General features: G+C 38.8%; 1 long non-coding RNA gene across 1 annotated transcript; it reads right to left on the reverse strand.

The window, feature by feature from the left end:
• Nucleotides 1–16,428: 16,428 nt before the first annotated feature.
• Nucleotides 16,429–17,091, reverse strand: LOC110678365. Its single transcript, XR_002501527.1, has 2 exons — nt 16,946–17,091; nt 16,429–16,891 (listed from the first exon to the last, which is right to left on the reverse strand). It is a non-coding gene; the product is annotated as an uncharacterized LOC110678365 (long non-coding RNA).
• Nucleotides 17,092–17,352: the final 261 nt, after the last annotated feature.

Consider the following 17,352-nt stretch of genomic DNA (forward strand, 5'->3'; position numbering starts at 1 on the left):
ACCGCCAACATAAAGAAGGTTTCATTCAACCTGTTCCGTCGCTGAGAAAAAGAGATCGTAAATAAATCTATTCTGGCCATCAGAATCTTTCATTAAACTTACTTTTTCTAGTCTTGGATCTTTCGAAGGCAGCAGGAATGTACGACCGCAGACAAATAGGTGAATTACCGGTTAGAGGGAACAATTATGTAGGAAGTAAACAACAAACACCGATCGACCGATTGAGCGAGAAAGAAATTAACAATCGATTTGTCAAAATTAAGTCTGCTCTGCAGCAGACTTATTTTTGACAGATCGAAATCAGGGGTGAAATAATTTTTGAACTGTCAAGTTTAAGTTCGAATTATTTTTAATAACCCAATTGGGACAGACCCTTAAAAAATACATTTTTATAAACATCCTTTCATACATAAATTTTACTGTTATACATGAACACTAAAGTTCTTATACTTTCCTTGAATTGGAATTGGATATCGGTGATTCTATGTTTAGGCTGATATAAATTTGATTTTGGCTTTTTGTCCTCATTTTGATAAGCTTTAATTTTGATTTAATTTTGATTTTTGATGTATTCAGATACTTTATTAACAATTCGACGAGTTTTATTTTGTTTTTTTTTTAGTTTACTTATTTAATTTTATCATCCTTCCATCGACTAGCCTAAGATCAGTAAGACAGAAATTCAAAAGAAAAATATATGTCGGCCGATATAATATTGCATGCTATATCATATTACATTCTGTTGTATAACGTCATATTTTACGTTACCAAAATTTTATTTTCATATTTTATTACCAAATTATTATATGTTATAATTTTCTCAACTATATAAAATTTCACTATTACCGAATATAACATGTCTTGGGAAGGGAGGGAGCATCAGGGCATCATTGAAGTTACAACTGGACAATGAAGTGGAGTGCCAATCGGAGTCAGGAGGAAAAGTGTCGTTCGCGTCTGGTACTTTTCTCTCCAACAGTTGTAAAAGATTTGACGCGCCCTTCTTCTAACAAACCTTTCCGTGGAAAGCTTGACAAGTATTGCAAATTCTAATACTCAATCTGTTGGATCATATGGCTGAAAGGAGATTCTCTATTTCCCGCGGGTTTCGCGTAAGTGTTTCTGCTTACGGGTCCACCACCCCCTTTGTGGCCCTTCATACAGCGGTATGTTGAATGCCGATTGGTAATAAAATTTGACCTTACTGTTCAGTGGAGCCGCATGTAGAGCAAGACTCAAGCAAGGATTGGTGGCTACCTACATACATACATACATACATACAAAATGTCACCAGCATTTTATCATAGCATTATTGCTGCGGTTCAAGCAATCCACTAATAATGTTTCAAATGCAATTCCCAAATCTCTATGGATTCTTCAAACAGTTATTGCTCCGATCATTTTTAAATATGTTTCTACAGGGATTCTGTCAGAATTTCTTCAAAAAGCCTTGTAGGACATTATTTAGTCAAGGCATACATAGAACTCACACAAGTTTCATCAGACATTACTCTGGGATTTTCTTTAAAAATTCCTCGCGGATTTTTCAAACTTTTTTGCAAATAAGTCTGAAAAATTTACTTGACATTTTGCTGGAGACTTTTCTGGATAAATACCTACAGTGAAACCTCCATGAGTCGATATTGAAGGGACCATCGACTCATGGAAATATCGAGTAATGGAACAGATATTCTATGGAGAGCTGTTTGAGGGGACCATCATAGTATCCTTGATTTTTGGTAAGAGGTTGTTTCCGAGATACGACCGCCAAAGTGACGTTGGATAATTTTAGCTTCTTCTATTTCCTGGCTTGAGACCGTCACGAACTTATGAAAGATTTCTAAGATAACAGCACCAATTTTCGACCCAACACTAATTTTCGATGATTTTCGATACGGTTTTGGCAGGTCCGTCACACTCGGGCTCAGATTGGGTACCACTTCTAGTACAGCATTTCGTCCCTCGGTAGTACAAAAGGTACCCAAGTTTGACAGATCGCAGTACACTTTTCACGGCATTCTAGATTACCTTATGAGCCATAAAATTTTGGACAACTGCAAGAGACATGGAGGTCTTTAATTTGTCTTTGGTTTTGGCCTTCTTTGTATGAAAATCCGAAAATTGGCACAGAATTCTTGTAGGTCGAAAATAAATGCTCTTCTAATCAATTTTCACACTATTTGTTGCATGTCAATTCTGACCTATTATGAACATTTTGTGTTATTATTTGGTTGGTTCGATTAACACTTCAACCGATCGATGGAAGAAGAAGCATGAGCGGTAACTTTTGCTCAACAAACAAATATTCCGCTTGAAGGTCCACGCACGATCCACTAAGATTGATTGCTTAAGTGGGTTCCGAAGCCTTTCGACACTCGTCGTATCCGTGGCGAACGCGCCTTAATTGCATTGAAGCACAATTCCAAACAACTGCCCTTTTCAGGGCCACAATTGGTTAAATAATTTATTTAGCTATCAATTATAGTTCCGGATGATTAGTTTTCAACGGAGATATTCACTCAAAAAAATCCAAACGTCATTGCTACGTGAAAAATCACGTAGATCATTCCAAATTCATTTTACCTCCACTTCACCTGACTAAGATAAAGATCACTAAACCATTAATAACCACCAAACAGTGACTCGGTAATGTTTACTGAGGTTACCTATCGCACTTACGTGGAATGAGCCATTTTACGAGACGTTTCGGAACAGCTGATCGCCGCAACGGCGTCAATTGACAGGAGACCTGGGATTAAATCCAGCGTGATTTTCAATAACGCCTCATCTTACCAAACGAGGACATGGAGAAAATGACAAAAATGAGATCCAAAAATGTTCGTTACTGCAACATTACACCTAGTTATTGTATCAGCTACCTCTTTGTTACCCATATTGCACATAAAAAAGCACTTTTGTGATCAGAAATATTTTAATAATTTTTCTCCATTTAAGTTTTCGCCTGGATGAAAAGCTACGCTAGAAATGCGCACACTCATCAGCCATCATCATCGCGAAAACTGACGCCGATGATTGAAAAATCCCAGGTCTCCTGTCATTTGACCAGGCTTCGTAAAATGGTTTATTCACGTAGGTGCCTAAGTTCATTTTGACATCTGCATATTGTACGTACATTCGGTGTTGAGCTCAAATCCTAAGATGGCGCCAGCTTGATTTGTGAAGAACTTCAGAAGCTGCTGCTGCTTTAATCTCTGTGTAAGATTGATTTCAAGGTAAATATGCTTTGAATATCGAAGAATCCCTGCATTACTTCATATTTTACACGTGATTTATAACCTCTTATCAATTATAGCACGCGAAGGCTACAACAAGACAGATCAAACTCACAAAATTGAGGAAACAGGATTCAAAATGCTCAGATTGACAATAAAAATATCACAATCACAACAAACTTAAGTTTACATTTTCCAATTGGGAATTAGTTTTCTTACAAAGCCCATTAGAAATAAGTTTGGTCTTTATTACAGTTAAATTTAAAGCAAAACCATCTAGGTCCTATTGAAACGCTTCGTAAACGCTACCGGAAAATCCACGTAGCTCTTACGTTTAGCGACGGTGGAATGGACGAACTTCCAAAGTTCATGCGTTCATTCTGGGCTACCTATGGTTTGCGTAGGAGCTACGTGAAAAGTGCGATGGAAAAAAATCACGTATGTTTTCACGTAACAATGACGTTTGGATTATTTTGAGTGTTGCGATTTTTTTTTACCACTTAGACTTTGATGATCTAAACACAGACAAACAGACGTAACAGCTAGAACAATTATCAATTTAAAGCATAGTCACGTGAACATTTACGCCCAATGCTAAAAATACTTCATTTGGCTAACCGTGAACTAGGTGGTGGCTGGGAGGGAGAAACCAATACAAAATTTCTGTACGTCATAGTGAGCCGAGATTCCGCTGTCACGAACTGTCACTGTGAGCCCAGATCTCAAACATTGGACTAACATGAAAAAAGCGCGTAACTGATTAAAACACATTTTCGTATTTCTTCAAAAGTGATAAAAATCGAATAAAAATCAATTCATGCACATAATATAAGTAATGTCACGTGAGCACCATTTAATCTGATTGAACATAAAGCATTGAAAAACGCATCGTTCTACTTTTTCCAATGAAAATGAATATTTAGTGCATAGAAAACTGTGGCCCTTTTTTCATGATTGTCAGGAAAGATCGAAGGTGCACAACAAAAGGAAACTACCGATTTTCTCGAAGCCTGCCTTGATTGTTGTTGGCATACTGGAGTTATCTTGCAGTTCAAACTAACGTTGTCTTATATTTCGTGTGTAGTATCGGTGCCTCCCTCCCAGGGTGGTGGTAGTGAGCAAACGTCAAACTCCAACAAAAATGATGCGAGAGCCACGAATGGCCCGCCGGCCAACTACCAAATATTAGAATTGGGCACTATTCTGCTGTACGATGAAAATAATTAAAGAGTTGCGTCTGTTTGTCTGTGATCTGAATTTCGTCTTTCTCAGATTTCGCCTTCGATTTCGCTGCCCCTTTACGCAGTGCCGTAGCGTGCGGTTGGCCAGGTTGGCACCCGCCAAGGGCCCAGCCTAAAGGGGCGCCAAAATGCGTGAATCACTCGGTAAAATTCTCAAAGGTGCATATTAGATTAGGGCTTATTATTAGTAACAATTCAAAAAAAAAAAGTAGGACATGATAAAGAAACATACAAAACAGGTTTTGAAAGGCTTTAACAAAATATGCAATAAATATTTCAAAAGATATTGTTCATTCCTATATATATTTTTAAAGTTTGAATTTCAAATAAAAACACATAAATTAAGTTTGTTAATGAGAAGAAACAAAGATTTGTATCATTCAGATTTGTATGTATGCTAAAAGTTATACTGTATGTTTCGATCACTCGTTTTTTAGTAAAATTACAAGAAATATTTTCACAGAATACTGAACATGAATCTAAGATTATCCTGAGTGGGATCCACGAAATTATGGGCAGATTTTCAACAGAAAATTGGGCAAGATTCTCATAGAATCAATTACAAGATTCTCAGCAGCAGGCACTTGCTTTATCTTGATCGGTCTTTCACATAATTCTAGGCGTCATTCTGATATAATGTTCCGTATTTTTTTCATAACTCTAATCATTTTTAAAACTGCTCTATACCTAGACGAAAATTCTCACACCAGACATAATTCTAGAATTTGTTATATATTTTTAACTAGTGTTCCCAGCAAACTTCGTCTTGCCATCAAGTAGTCTGTTGAAAAACGCTATGGATCGTCCCATACAAAATGACAGTTCCATGCACTCTCGTTTTTTCAACGTTCCCGGTGAATATCCTGGGATTTTTATACACACAAACTCGTTGGAACCCTTGACGAACAAAACGAAGAAAAAATCATTCAAATCCGTTGACCCGTTCGTAATCCATTTCGTGACATACAAACACCATTTCTTTTTTATTTATATAGATAACCGTAAACATGTTCTACACTAGCTGAAACTCAACTCGTTTGGTTTAAAAAAATGCGGTGGAAAAGTTGAATGTAACTATTTAGACTACTTCATTAACATTATTGTTAAAATTTGATCACCTTTCAAGAAGTTTGCATGATTGACATTTTCCATATTCACCTTCTCTTCCACCGTAAAGGATCTTGGAAAAAACTTTAGATTTTTTGTAAATATTTCCATTTTTCGATATCTCACTGTGAAGAATGCTTTCAATTTGAATGGTAATAGCAATTCCTTGAAAGTAAATTAAAAACTTCAATATATTACAAATATGTTTTTATTGATTTACAAACAGCAGTTTTGCAATCAAGCTTTTAAATAATGTCTTGACTAAATCTACGCAAAATTTCAAATAAAAATATTTACTTTCAAATCCTAGAGAATTTTCTTGCTTTCTCTATGAATTTCCTGAAAAATGATATTTCTATAAATGTCCAAAGAATCTGAACCATCCTATCATATCTCAGAAAATATAACAATTTTTCCTTTACAATTACTATTATGAGGTTGGTCTTTGTTTAAGAATCATAATTTTGTAAAGGATTGCTATGGCTTTCGAGTTGTACTTCTGGCATAAGCTCTAAAATTCTTTTCAGTTATTCAGAGCGAAAAGTTTTAAAACTCTGCTTGAAAGTAAATGGTCCGACATGTACAGGAGAATTTCTTTAAAAATTTGCATTTCACCAAAATTTACAAATTTTGTTTGAAACATCTAGTAGAAACTGTACATTTGTTCTTAGCTATATAAACTCTATATTTCTTCAGAATTTGTCAATGCATCTTTCAAATATTATTCAAAAGTACTCAGATAATTTTCATTAAAAAATAAAAGAATACTCATTTTTTCTTGCAGGAGATTTAGTCAATAATTTAATATGTTCTGATCTCAAGGAAATAATATAACCTTTTATGACGCATTTGACGATTTTCATAAAAATTCTCGTAGAAATCGCTCAGACTTTATTTATTTTTGCTGAGCTTTGATTAAGGGGCGCTGAAATGGAGGTTTGCCAAGGGCGCCATGAAGCCACGCTACGGCTCTGCCTTTACGATCACCGCCACCCCCGCCGCCCATGCAATTATCCTGATGTTCATGACAGTTCACTCCGGCCGGCTCAGTGTTTACCATTTTCTCTTTGTTCTCGACTCACCAGCTGGTCTGGTTTACATAACAAAACCAGCTAGTCTTCCGATGTTTACAGTCATCGTCATTGTTCTAACCTCCAGCTGGTGTGTCGAAGGTCGAAACCAACTGGTAGTGACAGAAATCAAGGATGAAAGGTAAATGGTGTTTGAAAATGTATTATTGGCATTTTTGGCAGCTTCTCAATTTCGTCATGAAAGTCTAATCATTCGTGAAAATTACAATACATGGCAAACAGAGTTTAACATAGGTTCCCGTCGTTCGGGTCAGGTGGCGCACACTGGGGCAGATCGCTGTTTTCGACGGCCAAAACCTCTAGTACTCTAGTTATGCACCCTAGAGGTTTGGTGTCTTCGACAAAGTGTTTTGGAATAACTTGTACTATATTTTGACACATTCAGATTTGATCTAGATAAGTGAAAACTGATCTAGATCAGTTTTATCTTTTGATAGGAGCGTCATAGCAAAAAACTTTCTTCTGCAAAGTTGTTCATTGAGGCATTTTTGACATTTCTTCGGAAGACATTTACACTCTATCACTGACGTGTATTACGATATTTGACAATTTAGTAAAAACAGTCAAAAAATCGATTTTGACCATTTTTTTATAAAAAAAAATATTAAAACATTTTTTGTCATCAAGTATTAGAAGCTTAACTATAACAAAGTAAATTTACATCATTCACTTGCAAAATTTTCAGATTAGATAATATTTTTGGTAAAAACAGTCTAAAAATAAGCCATTTTATGAGACGTTTCGAATCATATGGTTTCCGTTTGTTTACCGGCTTTGAAAGTTTCTGGCGGGCCGATTTATTTACGTTTCTTCTAGCGCTGCATTTGAAAGGAGAGTATTCAACAATGGCGCTGGTGGCAATGCAACGAAGTTTTTAATTTTCGCATGTAAAATTGAAATCGGCAGACAGGAAAGATATTTTTCATCCACAGGTAACATACAACATGTAGATAAAAATGCACTGAAAGAGACGGGGACGTCATCGTCAACAAAAATGTGACCAGCGCCATTCAGATATCATGCTAGTTTGTTGAACAACAACAATGAGCGGCCCGCCAGAAAACGTCATTCGAACGTCTCGTAAAATGGCTTATAGTGTTTTACAAAATCCAGGATAACTTATGAAGCGGCAGATGGCGGCAGCTAATTTTTTGTATACGACTAGCCAAGAACATAAGTTTCATTGTCACGAAGAAAGAAGAGTGGGGCCACGTGGGGCTTTTTTGTTGTTGGGGTTTGAAAATTTGATGAAAATATGTTAAAAAATGCTTATATTTGTGAAACTTTTCATGAATTTATATTTTTCAAATGTATTTCTGAAACATATTGCATGTTGACGAAGTGTTTTGAAGAAGTCATCTCTTAACTGGTATTCCAATAAACTTTTAAACGGAACTCAAGATAATTTGTCCCATATGTATATCTACCTATCTATCTATCCTTTGATTTTTATTAGAGTAATAGTATTGTGTTTAATAAAAGCCATGTGGGGCGAATGGGTTATCCCCCTACCCCGAAATAAAGAAAAACTTTTTACTGTGTTTTTGCTACTTCCGTTATGATCAGTTCTTAGTTTGACGAGATCGCTCGCGCCGTGCGTCATTTTTTATCGCTGTGTAAAGTTAACAAATAAATCGATTTGAAGAGATTTCGGGCGTTATTTCACTTACTCCGACCAAAACTTTCTACATGGGGGCTCAGCCCGGATGGAGTTTCCGTGAAATCTGCGCGAAAAAATAGTAAAATCGGTCGTTGAACGTTGTGAAAAAGTTGATCCGAAAAAGCAAGATGGCTGATCCGGTGGTGAACTTGTGTTCCACATTTACGAGAGTCGGACTAGAGCGCGAGTGTAAAAAGTTGGGCCTTACGACGAGAGGCAGCAAAGCAGAGATGGCGAAGAGAATTGTTGCTCATAACACCAATACACCTGCAAACGATGATCGTCAGAGCACCAATGACGAGGTGCACGACGGCAGCCTTGGTGACGGTGAGAACGATCCCAGAGACGACGCTTCCAGCAACGACGACGAAAACGACGACGCTGCTGACGACGACGGCAGCATGAGTGGTGCATCCGACGACGCGGGTAATCACCACAACGACGACGAAAACTACGAAGTGAACAGTAGCAGCGACGCCGGAAGAGTTTTCCACACAGCTTTGCACTCGACACCGAAAAGCAAGAAGACTTCGAGCAAAGCTTCCCGACCGTATTCTTTCCGCGACGTCGAGGACAGTATTGAATCTTTCGGTGCTGAAGACGGCCAAGACGTAAAAGTGTGGATTCGCCAGTTTGAGGAAATATCAGCTGCTGCATATTGGACCGACGAGCAAAGGTTGATTATGCTCCGGAAAAAGTTGTCCGGAACCGCGAGACGATTTGTGTTCACCCAGCGCAATGTGGGCACATTCGCAAAGTTGAAAAGAGCTCTAATTGCCGAGTTTGCACCTCTTGTGAGAGCGTGCGACGTGCATCGGCAGCTAGCAGCGCGTAAGAAGAAGCCGACCGAGCCGACCAGAGATTACATCTATGAGATGCAACGGATTGCTCTTGCTATCGAGCTCGACGAAGCGAGCATCTGTGAATAGTGGTTTTCACGCCCAATGGTATGGGTGCCCCAGTGTAGATGTAGTTGTGAACCTTAGAGGAAAACAATGTCTCAATGCACTCTGTCTCGAAAAACACGCAGAATCCGGGTATAAATTTTTCAAATTGGGTAATATTTCCATATGCATTTTGATTAGTCTGGAAAGGGTGTGCAAGTTTCTTTGAGGAAAACAAAAACAAACTGTGTATGACGAGCGTATGCTAGTCTACGTGTGTTCAAATGTCACTAAGCTCTATGCATCGTCGACGGCGTGACAGATGACGAGTACCATCGCTCAATGTTGTACGATGCACACACCATCAAACATCTGAAGGAAAAGTTGCTCACATACGAAAAAGCACAGGCGAAATCGGTCAAGAAACACCGATCCGACGATCGATTCAGCGCCAGCTAGAAACGAGAGAGCCGTGAGAAAGGAGAGGAGAAAAACACGAAGGCGAAATTCGAAGCAAAACGGCACTGCTTCAACTGTGGCGATCCTACGCATGTTGCCAGCGATTGTCCGCAGAAAGGCGACGGCCCAAAATGTTTTTCGTGTAACGGTTTCGGGCATCTATCGAAAGAGTGTGCCAAGAAAGGCGAAGAGCAAAGCACGAAAAAGAAGAGTGCGAAAGTAAACACGATCGAAAAAGTGAACAAATCTCAACCGGCCGTCAGTGTGAAAATAAACGGCTACGAAGTACCGGCCATTGTTGATACGGGAAGTGAAATCACATTGATGCGGAAGGATTTGTGGTTGGATATTGAGAAGAGTGGCACCAAGCTGGAACGATCCGATATGAAAGTGCGCGGATACGGTGGGAAGGTGGAAATCGTTTGCGGAGAGGTAGTGTTGGACGCAAAAATCGAAGATGAAGATTTTGAAATTCGTTTCTACGTTGTGCCTCAAAATGCAATCGACATGCAAGTGCTGATCGGTATGGACTTTCTCGATGGTGTAAATTACTCGATCACCCCGGATGGTGTGCGTGTACGAAAATATCCGCCCAAAGCCACGGAAGAAGAAGATGTGAAGTGGATCCGACGGATCGAAGAGTACGATGAGAATGAACTAACGGTACCCTATCAGTATCGATCGGACGTGATGAAGATTATCGAGCAGTACAAACCGGATACCACTGTGACCGCGAAAAATCCTCTGTCGATTAAGCTGGCAGATAACGATGTAGTGCGTGAATGCCCCCGACGTCTTGCTCCGTTGGAAAAGGAGATTGTGCGAAAGCAAATGAGCGAGTGGCTCGATAATGGTATCATTCAACCGTCGGAAAGCGAATATGCCAGTGCAGTGGTAGTAGTTCCGAAGAAGGACGGTTCGCGCCGCGTTTGTGTTGACTTTCGCGAAGTGAACAAAAAGGTGATCCGTGACAATTTCCCGATGCCGAATGTTGAAGAGCAAATTGATCAGTTGGCAAACGCTCGAGTTTACACTACGCTAGATTTGAAAAACTCCTACTTTCACGTGCCAGTGGGAGAGAGTAGCAGGAAGTACACTGCCTTCGTCACTAGTGAAGGGCAGTACGAATTTCTGCGTGCACCGTTCGGTTTGTGCACAAGCGGCAATGCGTTTGGACGGTTCATCAGTGATGTGTTTAAAGACTTGATAATCGATGGCACAATAGTAGTGTTCATGGACGATGTGATTATTCCCTCCAAGACGGAAGAAGATGGACTCGAACTGTTGAAGAAAGTGATGAGTGTTGCGGAAAAAGGCGGACTGGTGTTCAACTGGAAAAAGTGTGTGTTTCTCCAACGTCGAGTTGAATACATCGGCTATACTGTGTACGATGGGCAAGTGGAGCCCGCTCCAGGGAAAATCGAGAAGGTGAAGCATTTTCCCCAGCCGATTAACGTGAAGCAGCTGCAACGTTTCTACGGGTTGGCAAGCTATTTTAGAAAGTTCGTTCCGTGTTTTGCCGACATTGCACGTCCGCTGTCCAACCTAATGAAGAAAGAGAGTGTTTTTGTCTTCGACGAGAAAGCTGTAGCGTCTTTTGACAGGATCAAGAATATCCTTGCTAGTTATCCAGTTCTACGAATCTTCCAACCGGATGTGGAGACGGAGGTCCACACAGACGCCAGCAAGATGGCCCTAGCAGGTATTTTGATGCAACGTTGCGACGATGACGGTGAGTTTCACCCATGCTACTACTACAGCCGTTTGACGACCCCGGCTGAACAAAATTATCACTCGTACGATTTGGAAGCTTTAGCAGTGATCGAATCTGTTAAAAAGTTCCGTTGCTATTTGCTGGGTCGTAAGTTTAAAATCGTAACCGATTGCATGGCGTTCAAGGATTCCATGCTGAAGAAGAGGGTGAATGCTAGAGTTGCAAGATGGGCAGGAATCTTGGCAGAATTTGATTACAATGTCGAACACCGATCTGGAGACAAGATGCCCCACGTTGATGCGCTGCACAGTGGCGGGCCTTCATACAAAGGTCGGACAAAACCTCAAATACGTCCCGAATCGCTTGATAATGGTAATCTATTAATTATCTTGGATACCTGATATCATCCCGCTGAAAATAATTGTCAAATTGAGAATTCGATTTGCTAGTGAAATTTGTCCACATTATGCTTTTCATCCAATCGAATAAAAAGGCTATTATTACAAAACAATGGGTTGTAATTCAAAAAATTTGTTCATAAACCTGAACAAGAGATACATATTTAAGTTCCTATTAGTAAATTCAGTGAAGTTTTAAATGGGTTATGTCACATTATACTGATTTTAATGATGAAATAGATAAATTGTAATAAAAATCGAAAAGGAAATTTTCTTCTCTAGGGGCAAAGAGGGGCAAGAAAAACTGTTGCACCTCAGAAAGTATGGAAGATTTGCTGCTTCATAGTGAGTGACTTATTTTACGAAAGCACTTTACATAAAACGGACGAAGCTTTGAAAACTTATCAAAATTTTGGAGAAAGATTGCGATGAACATTTTTTGCTACAACTAACAACTCAATTTGTTAAAAATTATATCATTATAGTCCAATCAAAGGCTTAAGCCTATGCTTTTAAATGAAACCTGATGAGCTTAAATCGGTTATGATTTTGTTGAGATACAGCTGTTTGAAGTTTGATAGGTAAACCATAGTTGATGAATTTTAAGCAGTCCAATATTGCTGACTTTCCCGCACTTACGATGCTGCCAAAAATCGAAAACAAAACATATCACTTTCAAATTTTGAGAGACCATCACTGAATGATACAGAAGTCTATAAAAAATATTAACGAGTGATTTTGAGAAAATGAATTTTTGAGGTTTTGTCCGGCCATGTGCCACTGTGCGCTGTCGAGGGCAAACGTTTTGCCTATATCTGCTGCTGTGAGTGCGAAGATGCGTGCTGCTCAAGACGACGACGAGATGGTAAAAGCAATCAAAATAGCTCTGGAACAGGAAGGAACCGTTGAGGGCTACTCCGTGTCGAATGGGGTTCTCTACAAGGAGAAGGATGGAAACCGACGTGTGTTCGTACCAGAAGCTATGGAGGTGGAGGTGATTCGATCGGCGCACGAGAAAGGACACTTCGGTGTGAAGAAGACGACAGAGAGGATTGATGCCGATTACTACATTCCAGGCATCGAGCAGAAAATCAAACGGTGCATCGCGGCGTGCGTTCCCTGCATCGTTGGCGAAAAGAAGAGAGGAAAGCCGGAAAGTGAGCTGCAACCGATTCCCAAAGGTGACGTACCGATGGATACGTTCCACATTGATCATCTAGGTCCAATGCCGTCCACTAGAAAATCGTATAATTACATCCTGACCGTGATCGATGCTTTTTCCAAGTTTGTTTGGTTGTTCGCCACAAAGTCGACGTCTGCTGATGAAGTGATCAAAAAACTCCGTATCATTACCGACGTTTTTGGGAACCCAAGGCGTATTATTTGTGACCACGGAGCTGCGTTCACATCGACACAGTTCAACAAGTTTTGCGATGAAGAGGGCATTAAATTGCACACGATCGTTACGGGTGTCCCTCGAGGAAACGGTCAAGTTGAGAGGGTGCACCGAATCATAATACCGATGTTGACCAAGCTGTCTGTGGCGAAACCTGATGAATGGTTCAAACACGTTGGCGTTTTGCCAAACGACCGGTACGAAGTTCGGAAGCTCGACGATGAAGCGGAAGGCCCGAAGAGAACAACAACCGCTGGAGACTGTGTGAAGCCGTGGGCACTTCCGGGCCGGAAGTGAAGTCAGGAAAGGCCGTGTGGGGCGAATGGGTTATCCCTCTACCCCGAAATAAAGAAAAACTTTTTACTGTGTTTTTGCTACTTCCGTTATGATCAGTTCTTAGTTTGACGAGATCGCTCGCGCCGTGCGTCATTTTTTATCGCTGTGTAAAGTTAACAAATAAATCGATTTGAAGAGATTTCGGGCGTTATTTCACTTACTCCGACCAAAACTTTCTACAGCCATATTATACGATACCAGTTTGGTGATGACTTTTTCAAATCACTTCGTCAACATGCAATATGATTCAGAAATACATTTGAAAAATATAAATTCATGAAAAGTTTCTCACATATAAGCATTTTTTAACATATTTTCATCAAATTTCCAAACCACAACGACAAAAAAGCCCCACGTGGCCCCACTTTTCTTTCTTCAGGACAATGAAACTTATGTTCTTGACTAGTCGTATACAAAAAAATAGCTGCCGTCATCTGCCGCTTCATGAGTTATCCTGGATTTTGTAAAACACTATTTTTAGACTGTTTTTATCAAAAACATAATTAAATATGAAAATTTTGCTAGTAAATGATGTAAATTTACTTTGTTATAGTTAAGCTTCTAATACTTGATGACAAAATATTTTTAAACATATTTTTGTATAAAAAAAATGGTCAAAATCGATTTTTGACTGTTTTTACTAAATTGTCATGTATCGTAATCTACGTCAGTGATAGAGTGTAAGTATCTTGCGAAGAAATGTCAAAATTGCCTCAATGAACAACTCTGCAGAAGAAAGTTTTTCGCTAGGACGCACCTATCAAAAGATAAAACTGATCTAGATCAGTTTTCACTTATCTAGATTAATTTCAGTGTTAGGAATATTGGAAATTTATTATAGACAACATTGGATTTGATAATCAATAACAAAAATTAAGTTTAATTTTTTCCACTTCTAAACCACGAGTATGAAACTAAAAATTTAGACTTATAACGATGATCTCAATAATTTGTGGTTTGTATATTATTGAGAGCAGTCTAGAAGTAAATCTGGAGCTTAATTCAAAAAGGTCGAATGTGACATTTTTGACTATCTGAGATAACTCACCACGAAGTTTTTCAAACGAAATTCAATTCCTATTTTAAACAAAAAGCTCAAAAGTACATAATATACGTATCAAGACACAAAACGTAATCCCTTCTATTAAACCATTGAACAAAATGATAAAAATACACTATTTTTTTATTTACGTGCATAAAAAAGTTTTCCGTCTATCTGAGATTGTTTGAAGTTCATTCGACCTAATCGATGCGACCTAACGCTTGTCACCATTGCACATCGTACGGGCACGTTCAGACGTTTGACATCTGAAAATGTCCATACGTCAAAATACGATCGGACTGAATGATGGCCAGTGAAGCACATACGACCCACCGGCCACCGTTGTATTCTCATCTCAATATAATAGTGAATTTCTCCGATTAATTTGCAGTTAGCACAACGCATTTCGCTTTTGCCATGTTAAACGTTTGCTGTTTGCCTTGTGGAACGCTACTATGTCGAATTCGCGTACCATACATCGAAGTCTGCCAGTTACTGCACCAACTCCATGGAGTAGTTGTGGATCCATCGAGGGAGGATCTTTTGGGGGACATCAAAAGTTCCCGGTCAACCATCCTATGCGCTACTTTAAATATCTTTATCCAATAATATAGATTTCTGTCGTTTTTACTTTATTGATAATTTTGTTACGTTTATTTAAGTATCTTCATCGATCCATAACACTTCATAAGTAACTTCCTTTATCAAGCATACGATATAAATCTTCAACGAAACGGTACTAAAATTCGTTCAATCATCTTTTATCGGTGGATCTTCAGTTACCTTTATGAATATTCATCGGAAAATGTGACACGAATGATGCCAAAGTAACGTCATAAATTGACAACGAAAAATTAAGCTTGGTATCGAGGCACCTTTATCATTCAATATCGAGGCATCATTATCATTCAATATCATTTCGTAAATCAGCGTAAAGATATTCTGGTACATCGTATGACAGGTTTCGATGTTTTGATTTTGCAAAGATCAAACTATTTGAGACCAATGATGATTCTCCTCGACTCTTTTAAATCATTATTTTCAGATCCAAAGCATTGCGGATTATCGCCATTCGTATTACCAGAAGGATGCTATTTAACCAGTAGGTATTATTACAAATATTTTTCGGCAGTAAGCATGCCTGCAGCTAGAGTTCTGGCTATTCTTGAGGCCAACTCTTACCCTGTATTGAACTGCAAATGAATCAATAGTTTATGAATACTTTCTGCCACCCTTAGTTATAATATAAAGTTTGGCTTAGTTGGTAAGTATCCTCCGATTTCCCGTATCATTAGAGTTCAAATCTCAATTAAAACAAGTGACAAAAAAGTTCATCATGAACATAAACAAATTGACAAGGTGCGTGTAGATCTCCACAAATGTTTTGGTTCACGATCAATTTTTTTTTTTGCAAGTCGATAAAGTAGGAGATTTTGGTCTCGAAATTTTGATAAAAATCTGTATCAACATTTCACGATGCTACTTAATGAGCGTTAAATTTCTTTATGAATCGATGACGATCGCTATCGATTTGTTATATGAGCGCCTTTAAAGCTCGACATAAAGAAATGTGAAGAAAATTGAAGAAATGGTTGACCGGGTTATGCATCGTTGATATCCGCTCGATTAGAAACCGAAAGAAAAATGAATCCCTCATGAACGATGAGACCAAACAGCCAAACCTCCATGAGTCGATACCGAATCGTGAAACCACAAGAATCATGGTTACTATGATGGTTCCTTCAAACAGCTTCCCATAGAATACCACTGTTCCATGAGTCTATTGTTCTTTCAATATCGACTTACAGAGGTTTGACTGCAAGCTTTCGGAATATGAAACAGAAAATAGAAGAGACTATCGGCCCTCTAGAAATAAGTTAACACATTTCAAAAAATAGTTTTTGATAATAAATCTTCGAGCTGTTTAGTAGTTAGTAAACAAAAACCGAATTTAGTACAACAGTCAACTCTCCATAACTCGTTTTTATGGACTCGGTTTCAAGGCCTGGGCTATCGTCTGACGAAGCTGGTGATTCAACGAATGAAGACGTGTCAGGAAAGACGAAGGGATTGATTGGCATGGGAAGAATGATCCATTGATGTTTCCAGGTGCCAAGCCGGTGCGGACCGATTTTGCCATGGAATACACTGATTCGCTTGAAGGTTGGATGGCGAATGGATGCTCATTCTCATCCATGGAATCGATCCCGATGCTGTTTCTCCACTGGAACCATCAAGTGAAGAGATAACAAAGCTGCGATCTGGCGGGTCTTCAGTTGAGGTCTTTCCATAGGCAAACCAAACGGTTTGTTTTCGGAGAATCGCAGCATCTGTAAAAGAAACATTATTACACTGAAACAATGTTTTATCTATGAGAAACTTACCAAGCAATGAATGGGTGGATTAACATGGTGCAAAAAAACTGTTAAACGAGGCAGAATCAATATTACAGGTGCGTCGTATAAACTTTTCCATTTATTTTGACAGCTGTCGCTCATGGGACCTTTGTCGACAAAAGGTCGAATACACGATTTTTCGGGTTTAGTCATTTTTGCTACTTTCGACCTTATGCGCACCTTATGAACAAATTTGCACTGTTTCTAGTTTTCGTTAATTACGTCGAAGTGTTAACTTTTAATTTATTTTTGAAGAAATATCATATCGAAATGATATTTTAACCACATATTAAGCTGAGTAGAATCTACCTAATGGTGAAATTAGCATGATTTATTTACTTTTGTTACTTACGACCTTTTCAAATCGAGCTCCAGAAATAATGTGTTAGGGTTCA

The sequence above is a fragment of the Aedes aegypti genome, chromosome 1 (genome assembly GCF_002204515.2).
Source record: "Aedes aegypti strain LVP_AGWG chromosome 1, AaegL5.0 Primary Assembly, whole genome shotgun sequence".
NCBI classification, from domain to species: Eukaryota; Metazoa; Arthropoda; class Insecta; order Diptera; family Culicidae; genus Aedes; species Aedes aegypti.